Below are 17,156 nucleotides of genomic sequence, written 5' to 3' on the forward strand. Positions count from 1 at the left end.
GTGGGGCTACCGTAAGGGCTGTAATATTTTTTGCCTCTGGCTAGAAATATCACTATAAATAAATTTTGGCTGAATTTTAAAATACAGTACACTGGGTAGATATAAAGCCCATCCCTATCGGTCTATACACACACACGCACATAGCCAAGGTGGGGGAGGTAATATCTTTTACTGGACTAACTTCTGTTGGGGTGAGAGAGAAACTTTCGAGCCACACAGAGCTCTTCTTCAGGTCTACACTGCGTGTGCGCACCCCCCTCCCCCATTGTAACAGCCATAGGATACATTGCATTTATCATACCTCTGTGACCAACTCAGCTGCTCTCCCTTCTTTCCATGTCTCCCAGGACTTATTCTCACATTCCAACCCTTTGAGCAGCTTCATCCACTTGACAAACAAGAGAGAGAGAGAGAGAGAGATTTTCTTCTTTCCCCCAAATGTGGACTTTTCCTCAGCAAGCCCCAGGCTGTGCAGTCTTCAGCACTATGCTGGTGACCAGTTTGTAGTCCAATAGCTCTAAAAACTAGAGCGAGGTACTGTTACAGAAAAGGCCTTTTCTCCTGACGCTCATGCTGCAAGCCCTCCAAGCCCCCCTGTGATCTCTCCTCCAATATTTTCCTTTTTTCCCCCCCTCATCTCGAAGGCAGCTTCCCTTTCACTGTTAGCACCTTGTATGACCCAGCCACAGCTACCTCCAGCCCCCACCAGGACAGTTCCTGGGTCTGCTAGGGCAGGAGCCATTGCAGAGTTATGCAAGTGGCTCCCTCACACCAGTGTCCCCAACCACTGCTGATCCTTGTGCTTGCTGTTGCGAGATTTTCTCTTGCTGCCCAGATCCCGTTACAGAGCCATGTCAAGTTCCCTCTAGCATCTCAGTGCCATAGATAAGGGAAGCCGTTTAGTTTGAAAAGCTGGAGTGTGTAAACAAAACAAATTGTACTGCAGTGCAGCGAGACCTTAAAATACTGTGTGTCCAAACAGGGTCATTCAAAGGATGAGCAACTCAGCCTAAGGGTAGACAGCATGTGAGTGGGTAATCCGGGAGTCCTTTTTAGCAGCATTATCCTTGAACATGGGTCCATTCTGATGAGGATGCTAACTGGATAATATTCCTATAATAGCATCACATCATGTGGCTAAATCCTCCTGTTGCTGGTTTTACCTGCAGTATTATTAACAGCTGTCAACAGGATTCGCAAAAAGAAAAGGAGTATTCGTGGCACCTTAGAGACTAACCAATTTATTTGAGCATAAGCTTTAAGCATAAGCATAAGCATAAGCTGTAGCTCACGAAAGCTTATGCTCAAATAAATTGGTTAGTCTCTAAGGTGCCACAAGTACTCCTTTTCTTTTTGCGAATACAGACTAACACGGCTGCTACTCTGAAACCTGTCAACAGGATTGTGACTCAGGCCTGGTCTACACTTACAAATTAGATTGACTTAGTTATGTCGCTCACGACTGTGAAAAAATTTGGGCCCTGAGTGCCGGAGGTAGGTCTACGTAATCCCTGGTGTTGAGGCAACTAGGTTGACAGAAGGAGTCTCCCATCAGTTATCAGTGGTTCACAGTCATGCTGGAAGGGCATAAAGAGTGGGTTCCCGCAGGGACCAGTTCTGGGTCCAGTTCTGTTCAATATCTTCATCAACGATTTAGAAAATGGCCTACAGAGTACACTTATAAAGTTTGCGGACGATACCAAGCTGGGAGGGGTTGCAAGTGCTTTGGAGAATATGATTAAAATTCAGAATGATCTGGACAGACTGGAGAAATGGTCTGAAGTAAATAGGATGAAATTCAATAAGAAAAAATGCAAAGTACTTCATTTAGAAAGGACCAATCAGTTGCACACATACAAAATGGGAAATGACTGCCTAGGAAGGAGTACTGCAGAAAGAGATCTGGAAGTCATAGTGGATCACAAGCTAAATATGAGTCAACAGTGTAACGCTGTTGCAAAAAAAGCAAACATCCTTCTGGGATGTATTAGCAGGAGTGTTGTAAGCAAAACACGAGAAGTAATTCTTCCGCTCTCCTCCGCACTGATTAGGCCTCAACTGGAGTATTGCGTTCAGTTCTGGGCGCCACATTTCGGGAAAGATCTGGACAAATTGGAGAGAGTCCAGAGAAGAGCAACAAAAATGATGAAAGGTCTAGAGAACATGACCTGTGAGGGAAGATTGAAAAAATCGGGTTTGTTGAATCTGGAGAAAAGAAGACTGTGAGTGGGACATGATAACAGTTTTCAAGCACATAAAAGGCTGTTACAAGGAAGAGGGAGAAGAATTGTTCTTCTTAACCTCTGAGGGTAGGCCAAGAAGCAATGGGCTTAAATTGCAGCAAAGGAGGTTTAGGTTGGACATTAGGAAAAAATTCCTAACTGTCAGGGTAGTTAAGCACTGGAATAAATTGCCTAGGGAGGCTGTGGAATCTCCATCATTGGAGATTTTTAAGAGCAGGTTAGACAAACACCTGTCAGGGATGGTCTAGATAATACTTAGTCCTGCCTTGAGTTCAGGGACCTCTAGGTCCTTTCCAGATCCAGTTCCATGATTCTATGATTCTATCAACCTAGCTATGGCTTCTCAGAGATGTGGACTACCTACCTTGATGGAAAAACCCCTTCAGTCTACAGCAGCAGCACAGCTGTAATGTAGACATATTCTCAGACAGTTTTCTTCAGCTATCCCTTGATGCGAGGATGATATTTGCCAACGGGGTTCACTGGTGAGTTTTTAAGTAGCTGAGGAGCCCAATTCTTGCTCTGCAGATTACAGGTATAATCTTGGAGGCGACGTTGTTGGCTGGAGTGTTGTGCCCTTTCTTTCTTCCTTTGTTGCTTCTCTGTCTTGTGATCACATCTGTTCTCCACCAAGCCAGCTGTGGTGCCAGTGTGGTGTATGGTGTGGCCCCACTGTGTTCTGTCCCGCGCCAAGTCCTCCCAGTTTGTTGGGTTGATGCCTCCCTTTCTGAGGTGTACTTTCAGTATGTCTTTGAAACACTTCTGCTACCTTCCACAAGCCCTTCTTCCCTGACTTAACTGAGAGATCAGTACTTGCTTTGAGAGGCAAGGGTCAGGCATACGTACACAGTGGCCAGCCCAGCAGAGTTGGTGTTTCATGGCCTGCGCTTCTATACTGCTGATGTTGGCTTCAGAGAGAACGTTGATGTTAGTGCATCGGTTTTCCCAGCTGATCCTGGGACTCCTCCTCAGGCAGTGCTGCTGGAACCACTCCAGCTTCTTCAGATGTCATCTGTAGATTACCCAGGTCTCACACCCATAGAGAAGGGTGGGGATGACAACTGCCTTGTAAACCAGGATCTTGGTACCTGTTTGCAGATCCCTATAATTGAAGACTCATTTGAATAGTCTTCCAAAAGATGTGCTGGCACAGTGGATCCTGCATTCAATTTCTGTGTCAAATGCTGGCTGTTTGGAAGAGGTGGCTGCCAAGGTATGGAAAATGGTCCACATTTTCCAGGGGTTCTCCACTGATGGTGATTTGTGGAGTACAAAGAGTAGTTTGCGCAGGTGAGGGCTGGTAGGCTACCTTGGTTTTCCTGTTGTTGAGAGAGACCTAGGCTGTGATAGGCATCTGCAAAAAGGTTTAGGGTACTTTGCAGTCGGCCTCTGGGTATGCAAGAATGACACAGTGATCTGCATACTGCCAATTCTTGTGATCTTAGATTTTGTTTGGAGATGTCGAAGATTCAGGACTTGGCCATACATGTGATACTGAATCCCGATTCCGTCAGGAAGGCGGTCGCGAATGAGAATCAGGATCATGGCAAGGTAAATGGAGAAGAATGTTGGAGCAATGACACAGCCCTGCTTGACACCAATGCAAATGATGAATGGTTTGGTCTCTGAGCCGTTGCACAGAATGGTGGCAGTCATCCTATCATGGAGCAGTCTGATGATGGAAATTAATTTCTGTGGACAGCTAAAGCTACACAGCACCTTCCATAGGGCATCACAATTGATAGAGTCAAAGGCCTTGGTTAGGTCAATGAATGCCGTGAACAGTTCCTGGTGTTGCTCTCTGATGGACCGCAACTTTGTCATGGTGGAGAGGCTTGCATGGGCTAAAGATCCTCAGAGCTATATCATCTGGAGCCTTTATACTCCAGGTAGGGTCCCTCTTGGTGAGCAGGTCTGAGGCGAGGCTCCTGACTCATCATGGTCCAAACTTCAAAAGACCCCGATGGTGGATCAGGTGCATATAGAGGAACTTCTAGTACTCTGAGGCTGTGAAGGCAGATGAGGGCTGCAGGAGGAGGGAGGCCCCTGGTTGTCTTGGAGCTCCTTGCCACTGGGTCAGGGTTTTCCTCCTGTCAAGTTTCATGTGGTTACTGACTGCGCACCGGTTTACCCACGTTAAAAGATTTCATGCACAGGCCTCTGCCAAAGGGTTCACACCCACACAAAGTCCTGCGGCGACAGACAAGTGGCAGGAAAGGCAGGAGCAGTGATCTCTGGGAGTCCTCAAGACAGTCACACGTGTATGAAATCAAATGCTTTACTGGTAGATTTCTTATTTCTTACATAAGGCATCAACTTGCAGCTATACTAGCTAGGGTTGGGATCTGAGAAACTAAGCAGTATTAAGACTGGTCAGTTCTTGGAAGTCAGATCTTCAAAGGAAATCCAAGGAGACTGTAGGAAGTGATGTTGGTGAATCAATAGGTGGCATTCTTCCTTCTACATTGGTACTACACCAGTGGCCTGGGCTGGGGTTAGGACATACTTCTCCTGGAAGTAGGCATCTTTTAGATGAGACATTGAAGTCCCCTGATCAGATTAGATGATCTGTCACTTTCTATCCTACAGTGTTATGTGATACTGCTCAGAGAAGATGGGTGAGGTAATATCTTTTATTGGACCAACTTCTGTTGTTGAGAGAGACGCACTTTCAAGTCACGCAGAGCTGCTCTTCAGGTCTGGGAATGGTTCTCGCAGCATCACAGCAAAATACCAGGTGGAACGGATTGTTTAGCATAAGTAGTTAACACACATTGTAAGAGACCATTCAAAGTGAAGTGGCCTGTTAACATGTGATGCTCATGTGTGGTGTTAGATAGCTGCCATGTTCTTCCTCCAAGTGGCTGCCTTTTAGTGGTCCATGAACGACGACTTTGTGAGTTTGCCTACAAAGCGTTTGGGAATCCTTTGTGATGAAAGGCTGTTTTTGTAAAATGTAGGGCCAAATTCATCCTCAGGACAAATGGGTACAACTCTACCGAAACCACTGGCACTAACCCAAGGATGAATTTAGCCCCATCCCGATGACAGTATCAGTTTTTGAGTCTTCATTTTGTCTAATCCCCTCCTGTTGGGTTTCCACTTAGACTAGGGTGTCTATGAGAGAGAACATCCAAAGGCTATGGGCCATAATAATACCAGGGGTAACCCCACCGAAGGTAGCCAGTTGAATGATTCCATACAATTCTACTCTGGTAAAACACATTCAGACAACTAAAAGGTAATATATGGCCTCAGCATCTTAGCCTATGTGTACAAGACCGGTGCTGGCTAATCACAATGTTTACATTACAGTACTTAGAAATGCCAACTACTGTTCCCGCAGTAATGAATGGGCCTAATTCCATGCTAATTCTTTTCTGCGTTGATTTAACCTACATTCTTCAACTGGCCAGAGCAAGAGACAGTGGCACTGAGTAGGAAGTTGGAATTCCCAGTCACCTGCAGCATATTCTGTCATTTTCTGCTCATGAGCCTGCACTGGACAATTATGCTATGTCAGAAGAACGGTGATACTGGGTCAGACCAATGGTCCAACTAGCCCAGTGTCCTGTCTTCCAACAGTGGCCAATGCCAAGTGCCTCAGAGGGAATGAACAGAACAGGCAATCATCGAGTCATCCATCCTGTTGTCCACTCCCAGCTTCTGGCAAACAGAGGCTAGGGACACCCAGAGCATGGGGTTGCATCCCTGAGCATCTTGGCTAATACCACTGATGGACCTATTCTCCAGGAACTTATCTAGTTCTGTCTTGAACCCTGTTATGTTTTGACCTTCACAACATCCCCTGGCAAAGAGTTCCACAGGTTGACTGTGCATTCCTTTTATTTGTTTTAAACCTGGTGCCTATTCATTTCATTAGGGTAACCCCTGGTTCTTGTGTTATGTGAAGGGTAAATAACACTTTATTATTCACTTTTTCCACACCATTCATCATTTCATAGACCACTATCATATCCCCTCGTAGTCGTCTCTTTTCCAAGCTGAAAAGTCCCAGGTTGTTTTTTTTAATCTCTCCTCATCCGGAAGCTGTTCCATACCCCTAATCATTTGTGTTACCCTTCTCTGTACTTTTCCAATTCTAATATATATTTTTTGAGATTGGGCAACCAGAACAGCACGCGGTATTCAAGATGTGGGCGTACCATGGATTTATATCATGGCATTATGATATTTTCTGTCTATTATCTATCCCTTCCTAATGGTTCCTAACATGGTTTGCTTTTTTTGATTGCCGCTGCACACTGAGTGGATGTTTTCAGAGAACTATCCACAATGACTCCACAACCTCTTTCTCGAGTGGTAACAGCTAATTTAGACCCCATCATTTTATATGTCTAGTTGGAATTATGTTTTCCACTGTGCATTACTTTGCATTTATCAACAGTCAATTTTATCTGCCATCTAGATGCCCAGATGCCCAGTTCAGTAAGATCCCTTTGTAACTCTTTGCAGTCTTTGGATTTAACTATCTTGAGTAATTTTGTATCATCTGCAAACTTTGCCACCTCACTGTTTTTCCAGATCATTTATGAATATGTTGAATATGATGCAGATTCCTGGGGGACACCATTATCTACCTCTCTCCATTCTGAAAACTGGCCATTTATTCCTACCCTTTGTTTCCTGTCTTTTAACCTGTTACTGATCCATGAGAGGACCTTCCCTCTTATCCCATGACTGCTTGTCATTCATCATACGTAGATCTCAGCCATTTATATAACAGTAATAAGTCATAACAATAAAAATAAACAATACTTTGCCCTTCTATAGCTCATCTGTGTGTGGGTCTCTGAGTACTTTACAACCACAAGGGAATTCAGCCTCCCAGCCCCTCTGTGGCTGGCTAAGTATCACAGATGGGGAAAATCAAAGAGAGAGAGAGAGAGAGAGCAGACAGCTGGGCTTCTCAGAGAAGCTAAGGGAGTAGGGCACCCAAATCCCTCTGAAATTCTATGGGAAATGGGGGCCTAAGTGCCTTAGGCTCATTTGAAAATCCCAGTCCTATGATTTAAATGACTGCCGTGAATGGCACAATGTAACTTCTTAGGTAGACAGACTTCCCAAGGCCCCCTGGGGGTCCTCCATCAGAGCTGCTAGCCACAAAACCTACCCAAGTGACTTGCCCATGGTCACCCAAGAAGTCAGTGGCAGAGCAGAGAATTGAAACTGGGTTAGTCTCAGCCCCCTAACTAAGAGATACAAGTCTTACTATTCAAATCCCTTAAATTGCAGACAAAATAATCACTGTAAAAGCTCAGGCATCATGTTTACATGTTTGTGTGTGTGTGACTTAAATCTTCTTGAAAGTCAATGGGAGTTAGACACCGAAATACCTTTGAGGATCTGGGCTTTAGGAGCCTGTCACTTTTGAAAATGGGACTTAGTCATCTCAATGGCTTAAGCCTTGCAATGCTGAGCAGAGCAACACCTGAAATATCTTTAAAAATCTGGCTCTTAAATCATTTAGGCACTTCTGAAAATTTCACCCTTAGTCTTTCTATGCCTCATTTGTACAATGGGGATACTAGCTCTGCCCTACCTCACTGGAGTGTTGTGAGGATGACTATATTAAAGACTTTGAGCTACTCAGTTACTACAGTGATGGTGGCCATATAAATCCTATAGACAGAGGCATGCTGTGAGGCGCAGTTCATGAGTGCTTGTAAAGTGCTTTGAGATCCTTGGGTTGCAATCTCTATAGAGAAATACAAAGGTTTATTATTACTTGCTATGTTTGTGACACCATGCACCTCTGGCTTCATCAGTGTATTACAGCCAGGGGACCCTGCTTTATTTCTTTTGGTGAAAGTGTCATCTCCCAGATCGCCTTTGCCAAATGGAGGTGGTGAGTAGAAGGGTAATGTCTCACAACCTTTGAGGATCCAAGGTCAATAGTTTCTTCTAAAGCAAAAAAAAAAAAAAAAAAAAAAAGGGAGTGGGGGAGAAACAAGCCAAGAGACTCCATTACAAGGAGCTGAGACACTGCACAAAGAGTGCGGGGCTGATATATTGATATTTACAGTCCCACAGATAAAGGGCATTTGGGGAGGTAAAAAAGAAATGAATCTGCACATGCCACTCGTAACAAGGAGCCTTTTGTTATCAGGGTCTTGACTGATTCAGTGTTTGTTGGAGCAACGCGTTGCTAAATGCAAGATTTATGGGTGGAGTATTTGCCAACCATGTTAAGCTCCATTAAGGAAACGTTTTGTTAGTGTGCGTGTGTGTGTGTGTATTTGTGTATGTGTGTGTACATGCTCGGGAAACAGGGCCAAAACCCCCCACTGTCTGCAAATCTTTTATGCAAGTTAATTGCTACGTATGTAACTGTCAGCTTGAGACTAGTTTCAAGATTTGACAATTGAGGCAACTTAAAGATATAATTAAACTTCTTAGCAGCCTGATCCTGCGAGGTGCTGAGCACCCATAGTTCCTATGGAGCTTGGTGAGAGTGGAGGCTGCTGAGTACCTAGCACGAGGAACTCAGCAGAGGGCAGAATCAAATCCCTAGTCTGCAAATAGGTTTCTGTGGCTGAATCTTCTGGGGCATAAACTGTCCCTGAGCCAGGACTGACACCCTTGGACCTCTGACTGCAGCCAGTGGACCTGTGCTATGCGACAGGAAAAGATACTCTGTGTAGCTTTTAGTTTTGCTCTTGAAAAATGAACCTACTTGATTTGATACAGGTCCTCATGTTTAGGACTCCCACTGACTTCAGTAGAGTTCTGCACACTTGTAGAGGAGAAAGATCACCTGCTGGATCTGCAAAGCCTTTCAGCCTCTTCCCCACTGCTCTGCCCTTTTCCCTGGCCAGGTAAGGAGAGAAGCTCTCAGTCAGGAAGTGGCTGAGCTCTATTTGCGAGTGGGAGTCTGGGATGCTTCTCGCAGCAACCAGGGCTGAGTCACCTTGTTACCACCTGCCTCCATTGCGAGGGAGTCTTGCCTGTGCCAACTCCCTCACATCACCAGCCTGCCAGCCATTCAAGCACTCTCTCTGCGCTACACCAGCCCTGCCTTTGCCCTGCAGGTTGACAATAGATGTACCCCAGCCTGCAACTCCCTTCCAAGTCCCCACCCTGTGGTATCCGGCTCCTGATCTCTAGATACACATAGACATCCCAGGCCCTCTCTTCCCAAGGGAGCTGTGAACCCCAGTTTTACTTTAGATCATTGCTTCTGTCTCAGACATAGCACTGGGTTGAATTACAGTAAAAGAAAAGGAAAGATATTTAAGAAAGAATAGAGATTCACTAGAAACAAATGTGAATGATGGAAAAAAAATGCTTTACATAAAAAACAAAATCATAAAATGTGAACTAGGCCTGCACTTATAAATAGTTACCTTTCCTAGCTATTAAAGTAGATGATGACCCCAAAGTTTAGTCTCTTGCAGTGTTTTCTGGCCCCAAGGAGCCAGGACCCAGTGCACCCCAGCTCATCAACATACTTTCTCAGTGAATCCATCCAGAGAGTGTCTTTCTCCACCCTGTGATAATTATCTTTGATGGTTTTCCATTGACTTTTCTGGGTTGGTGCATGAGTGGACAATTAAGCAATACATGACATAATCAGCTAGCTAGGGAGAGGTGACAACTCCCTCCTGCTTGAATGGGCCAACACTGAGACATCTGATTCCCTGGTGACCCACTTTCCCTTCAGGACCATAAAGTATAATTTTCAATAAAGTTGCATTATTCCTTAAATATTAATCCTTGCGAGATGTGTGTATGGGTACAAGTATTGAAAAGTTACAAGCTTTCAGCAGAGACCCCACATGCTACCCTTCACAGATAAATGCCAGGGAAGTGAGCTTTGGGGTTGGGATAGTGAGTTTGTCGGGTCTGAGAGAGGAGTTGCTAGTACAGAACAGTGAACCCTTTACTCGTTGGCACTAATGGGCCTCTGTGTCACAGAGCTGCATGGCAACAGGGGGCTGGAGAGAAGTCCCAGGAATTGTGGACAGAGCCACACGTGAAACAGGCTGTGGCTGCCGGATAATACAGTTGGGTGTAGGTCTATGTGGGACTTAGCGGGGAGGCAGCAGCAACGGAGCAGGGAGACAGTGCAGAGGGGCCCCAAGGGAGAGATGCTAAGTGAGCCTTGCTTGCAACTCTGCACCTGCCCATTGGCTGGAACAGAGCCTGGATTGGAGAGGGCACCCCAGGCCTGAAAAGCCCTGACTCTCCGCTGACTGCCCAGGAGGTCCCCAAACAAGAACTGCTATTACTCATGTTGAGCTCTGGCTCTTTAAGCCTCTGTACCTCCGGTATCAGCCACCTTTCCCTTTTCTGCCAGCCCTAGTCAAATACCCTTTTCCTTAGCCATGTTTCTGAGTGCATACTGGGAACCCCTGGGCTAGTGTCTACAAGGCCTGTTACCATCCCAATTGGAGTACGCCAGGCACTCTACCGGCACTCTAGGGGTTCAGTGTACTGGGCAGCCACAGTAATTACAGTCGATTCCTTCCCTTTCTACCCCCAATGAAATAGTCCAAGAGCTCTGCAGTGCCAGAGTCCAAAATGGAAAGTGAAACTTCACTATGTTCACACTGAGCCAGATTCTCCTGCTACAGAAATGGCCACAGGAGTGGGGCAGGAAATCACTGCCAGGGTCACGCAGGGCATTTCCTGCAAAGCATCCCCTTAAGAGACAGGGTCGAAGGCCTTGCATCCCAAAGAACCCCCTAGATGTGTGTGGACAGACAGTGTCTGCAGGGGTAGTTCCTGGCCCTATTGGTCTCCCTTGGCTGGGTCCCTCATGGCTGTTCAGCAGCTGTTGCAGAGAGGATCCAAAGGGAATGAAGGGTGGGTCATTATCTGCTTGGATATCCATGGGACACTGTGCCATGGAGCAGCGCTAGTCGCCTCCAGCTGGCCTGGTCTAGTCGTTCTCCAGCTCCCAGCCCCGAACATCAGTGGAACCTCTTCTGCATGAAGCAGCCCTGGACTGGTGCTCTTCAGTGCAGACAGAGATCCAGCCATGGATGGATGTTCCCTCCCATAAGCAATCTGTCCCATAGTGTTTATCTTCATTCTCTGAGCATCAGCGATGTAGTCAGCACTTTAACCAGAGAACTCCTGGTTCTCTTCTTTTTTACCCATCTTCTGAGGAGATATAAATCAGTGGAAGGAGGCCATTACCCAGATCAGTGTTTTTATTTACCAGCCAAACCAGGGAGGGCTACTCTGATCTACTGTAGTCTTACTCTCCTCATGAGAAGTACGAGGAATCCTCTGAATAATGAGAGTTCTTCCATGTAGCACGGCCTTCTACCTTGAAAGGTGCTAGACTTCTATGGGGCTCAGCCCAGGTGGAGTCTGGTATAATTCCAATACTTATATGAACAGGACCCTCCCTTATGAACCAGATTCTCTGCTGGTGTAGATCAGCATAGCTCCACGGACTTTGAGGGAGCTGTGCCGATTTTCACCCGCTGAGGTTGTGTCCCTTCAGAGCGATTACCCAGGTGATCCATAGCCCGTCTGATTAATGTAATTTGAAAGCACAGGAACATTTCAGGGCAAAGGCAGCCATGCAGCTTATCTCCTCTCTGTCAAATGTTTGCACCCTGTCATGTTTTCTTCTTGTAAGTGCTTGTCTGACTTGTTCTTATATATGTTCACAGCTGCGTCTGCTCTGGCTGGTGTTAGTGATCCATTCCACTCGTTCATTACCCTCTGTGTAAAGAAATGTCTCTTGTATTCCCTCTGTGCTTGGTCCTTTCTTGGCCTCAATTCATACCCTGATGTACTGGAATCTCTAATTTTCTCCAATAGGTTTTGGCATCCATTTTCTCACTGTCCTTCAGAATTTTGCACACCTCACTCAGGTCCTCTGTTAAACTTCCTCTTCTCTAATAACTATGGACCTTGATTTCTTAACCTGTAAAAAGCTTTATACCACTGTGATGTCTTCAGACTAATTGACAGTAATTCACCTCACCACCCTTAATTAGTAGCCTAATGGTAGTAATGTCATCCTACATTTATATAGCTTCTCTCATGAAGGCACCCTGAGAGCCATATAACTATACACATGATAGTACAGCATGTGTTAGCATATTACAGGCATTTACCACACGGCACCCTTCTCAGATAGGTAAACCAGTGTTCTCCACATTTTAGAAATAGGGAAACTGAGTCACTGAGTAAGGTTAAGGCCATTTTCAAAAGCAGCCACTGATTATGTGGGGAGCTGTGTGTTTGAGTGCCCAGCTGGACACATCTGAAAGAGCTGATATTTGGAAATGCTGAAATCCCACAACTCCAGCCAAGATCAATGGGAGCTGCTCAGAACCTCTGAAAACCAGATCCCACCATCCGTATCACAGGTTGGGCATCCAAAACTTGTGAAGCCACAAAAAAGGGTGGCCATGTTTGAAAATTTGGACCCCCCAGCAAGCCCGTGGCAGAGTCAACACTAGCATTCAGAAGTTCCTGGCTACTCTTCCGGAGCACAGTCTACTAAAACCACACTGCTTGATGGCGTCAGATGGGAATTGCTTCACTGAAATGCAGCCAGCTGGGGTAGCGGGTGACAGCCACCTGGCTCACAGCACACCAGTGATTTGGGTCAATGGCATCAAGTCAGACCCCCCCTAGACCCACAAAAATAAGTGTCATTGTGTCTTTAATATCCATGTCGTCTTGAAATGCACTGCCAAATGATCCACACGTGCCTAGTAACATCAGGAGTGGATGTGACTCTGCCAGGGTATGAACCTGTAATTCTAGAAAACCTGCGGACATCAGGCCTGATGTTTGCGCCATCTAAGCCATCTTCTTGGAGAGCAAATGTCTGATGGAATAAAGGGTTGGATGGAGTCAGTGATCCAACTTCTTGGCTGCTCTGTGGCAATTCTGAACCAGACAGTCAACCCCAGTGGCCCTGAAGCCAAGGTAGGTGGCCATAGAAGGATCACCCCGTTGTAAGGGTATCTCTCAGGGAAGTACAGCTGGTGCAAGGGCTTCTATGCCACCCCCTCCTTATGGCTGGTGGCAGAATCATGGCTGGGTGACAGGAGACATGGCCTTGGCATCACTATGCCCCGCTGCTCCCTAGCTGCTGACAGACAGCACAGGCTCAGGCATTGATTTCAGGGCTTGGCCAGGGCCACAGCTTGCATTACTGCATATATAGCGAGGCCTCGCTTGGATCAGGGTAAATAGCTCGTCTAAAAGTAACGTTATAAATCATAGGTTTCAGGGTAGCAGCCGTGTTAGTCTGTATTCGCAAAAAGAAAGGGAGGTCTTGTGGCACCTTAGAGACTAACAAAGGTATTTGAGCATAAGCTTTCGTGAGCTACAGCTCACTTCATCGGATGCATTTTCCACTGAATGCATCAAATAAATTTGCAGGCTCAAATAAATTTGTTAGTCTTTAAGGTGCCACAAGTCCTCCTTTTCTTGTTATAAATCATGTGCTGATGGCTTTAACAAAGAGCGATGGTTGACAACGAGGCCTGGACAATGGCTGTATTGTAGCTTTGCAAACCGTATCTGACTGGTGGAGGCCAGTGCTCCTGTATCCAGCTGACCTTTCCAATCTCAACAGGACTCTGTACTGCAGTTGGTGTTTGCATAACTCAAATAATTACGATAAAGCTGGGCCGTTTTTCTGCAATATTTGTAAACGGCTTATTCTTGGGAGTGGATTTAGGACTGGTGAAAGGTGCTGGATTGAAAGCCCTGGAGACTGCAAACCCTCAGTTTATTCACAGACCTAGTACAGCAGAACAAAACTGGGTTAGCCTCTCAGTGGCATTCCAGGAGTTCTACAGATACCCTTGCATGGGTGATCCCCAATGCCCTGCTCCGCGCCCAGTCTAGCTGCAAGTCCTTCCTCCCGGTCGGGTAGAACATGGAGAACCCTTCCACTTAGTTCAGGCTTTGAGCTCATATGTCTTTAGCAACAACCTCCAAAAATGACGATTCTCAAAAATCACAGCCCCTGCTTTCAGACTGTCCTGACAATGGCCATGATGGGGGTTCTCTGGAGAGCTGGAAATATCTGCTGCAGTAGTAGCTAATCAAAAGTAAACTAGTTCCACTGCATTCTCAGGATCTTGCCTTGGCGAATCGATTGGGTCTGACCCTCAGTTATCCCATTCCTGGCTTGGTGCAGATACTGAGGGAGCAGTGAGGGGAAATAGCTTTAAGCTGTCTTTGCATACCCCATATTCAGGGCTGTGCAGGTCCATGCCACCCTCAGCGTAAGTTAGAATATCCTCAAGTCTCTATAAAGTACATGGTGCTTCCCAAGGAATATGACCCCTGGGAAGCAGAGAATCACAGCATTAGTGTGTTCTGGCCACACCTTTAGCATGTTCCCAATCTGCCCCTGTACCAGTCTGCAACACCCTTACACCAGTTCTGCTCCCTCTGGAGAGGCCTTCTGTGGGATGAATATTCTCAGAGGAATGCTTATGCCTGATTTTATGCCCCTTTATGGTGCCAGAGAGGCATAAAGGGACCTTCATGTCTGTTGTAGCTGTTGCCAAGGCAATAGCGCAGGTGTGGGAAAATGCAATACATATTTGTGAACTCTAGAGGGCGCCAATGAAAAGCGATGGAGAGTAGCATGAAGAATAACAAGATGGAGGAGCTAGTAGTACCTTTTTGCAAGTTAATGTCAATACAAAATCGTGATCCAAAGTGGCACAATTATTTCCTCAGGAAACATTTCCAGCCTTGAGCCCGCAGAGTGAAGATGTAGTGAGGCCTCTGAAAAGGTCTTGAGAAATGAATCAAAACCTCTGAGAGAAACGAAAGCTAACCACCAATGAGGGCCAGGAAATGTCCAAGATGCTCACAGTTCCTTTCATGGCAAACAGCATCCGAAATGCTGTACGGAGTTAAATGAAATAGTTGGATTGAAATCATAAAGGATAAAACAGGAAGAGAGGGATTGCAAAGTGTGACAAAGGGCAAGAAGATCTAGTTTCAGTTTAGATCTGTTTTCAGTTAATTCTTTGAAATTGAGGCCGTTTCTCATGTAAAAGTGGCTCAAATGGATCTTCTGCTAAAGGGCAGCAGAGTTGCATTCTGTCCCAGCTCAGCTTCATTTGTCTTAATGGAACAGAAAAGCCCTCACTTACTGAGAGCTCCAATTTCAGTGGAGCTCCAAAGTGTGGTTTTTCAGTGTTTGAATCCCATGTAGACAATTATTGCTTTTAGCCACCTTAGGAAGAGCCTAGTGAAACTGCAGGGCAAGGATATTTCAGCTAACAGGCAGGGGACTGATTTTTCCCTCCCATCCCTTTAGCTTACTTTTAAATGTAGGTATCAAATTAGAGCTCAGAAAATTAAATAGCCATGCCAAGATGGCATGACCTATACCAAATGGACTGTTATTAAATGCTGAAACACCTTTGGCAGAGATTCACTGATAATGAGTTTTACTCCCCTCCATCCCTTTCCTCTCCAGAGAGACAGGATTGCTCAACTGAGGGGAAGTAAGACAGAGAACCCGAGTTCTTAAACTTTATCAAAAAGAAAAGGAGTACTTGTGGCACCTTAGAGACTAACCAATTTATTTGAGCATAAGCTTTTGTGAGCTACAGCTCACTTCATCGGATGCATACTGTGGAAAGTATGCATCCGATGAAGTGAGCTGTAGCTCACGAAAACTTATGCTCAAATAAATTGGTTAGTCTCTAAGGTGCCACAAGTACTCCTTTTCTTTTTGCGAATACAGACTAACACGGCTGTTACTCTGAAACCTAAACTTTATCAGAGGCTGGATCAGACCTTAATAGACAGATCATCTCATGGACACTTCCTCTGTCATTCACTGTTGAGTGGGCCACTCCTCCTCCCAGAAATTGCTTCTGTGGGAAAGTTCGTATTCATGTACTTTTAATGTTCTTTAATGCAATAAGTGTTTTATCCCTTTAAAAAATGTTAATCACACTGCTCACTTTGGTTCTGCATTTCATCCTCCTTCTCATCAGTTCCGTCCCCCTCTCCCTCTATTTGTGCTTCTCTGCTGCCTGGCTGTTGCCAGGTTTCACATGCTTAACTGCCTCTTCCTCCCACCTTCTCCCATTCTTTTCTTCCCCTAGGCATATTCCCTGTCCTTGGATGCCTCATTGCCTTCTCCTCCCCTCCACTGGACATTCCTTTCCTGTTTCTGCCCGGCAGCTGCAGTCTCACTGCTGGCTGTAGCCTTTCAGGGCAAATCCTGTTTCCTCATCCACTTGCCCCCACTAGGTTGGCTCCTCCACCTTGTTCCAGATGATCCGGCTCTTCTTTGCAATCTGAAGCAAATGGAAACAGAAAGGAGAGACTGCACCACATGCCCAGCCAGTTCTCAGTGGACCATCAGCACTAGGTCTTGGGAGTCAGGCCACAGCGTGGGAACCACTGATAACCATGGATGGATCCATTCAGCTCTGAACTGCTAGACATGCTCTGGCCCAGGTCAGCAGTGATGGAAAATTGCTACCATCTGTTCTGAAAAGGAAAAAAACTACTAGAAATACTGAGATATTATAAAATCTCCTTTACTTTGGGGAAATGGATCGTAGGGTTTTTTTGGTCCTTTGTTTATTATTGTGCATTTACACATTTGTCTTTAGAGGGTGTGTATTCAGAATAGGACATTTTTAGAGCCTGACCCAATGCTTATTGAAGTCAATGGAAAGACTTCAATGGATGAAGCCAGAGACAGCATCTTTCATACTAAAAGCACTTCACAAGCTAACGGGATTGAGAGCACTAAGCCATTTCACAGAGGCAGACTCCTGAAACAGACTCCTGACAACTTTCCATGACTATGGACTTGATGAGTCCTGTTAAGGGCTGATATAAGGAAGTTGGTGATTGGTTGTTCTCCATGTCCACTGAAGGTAGGACAAGCAGTAATGGGCTTAATCTACAGTAAAAAAG

This window comes from Eretmochelys imbricata, chromosome 8 (assembly GCF_965152235.1).
Source record: "Eretmochelys imbricata isolate rEreImb1 chromosome 8, rEreImb1.hap1, whole genome shotgun sequence".
Taxonomy (NCBI): Eukaryota; Metazoa; Chordata; order Testudines; family Cheloniidae; genus Eretmochelys; species Eretmochelys imbricata.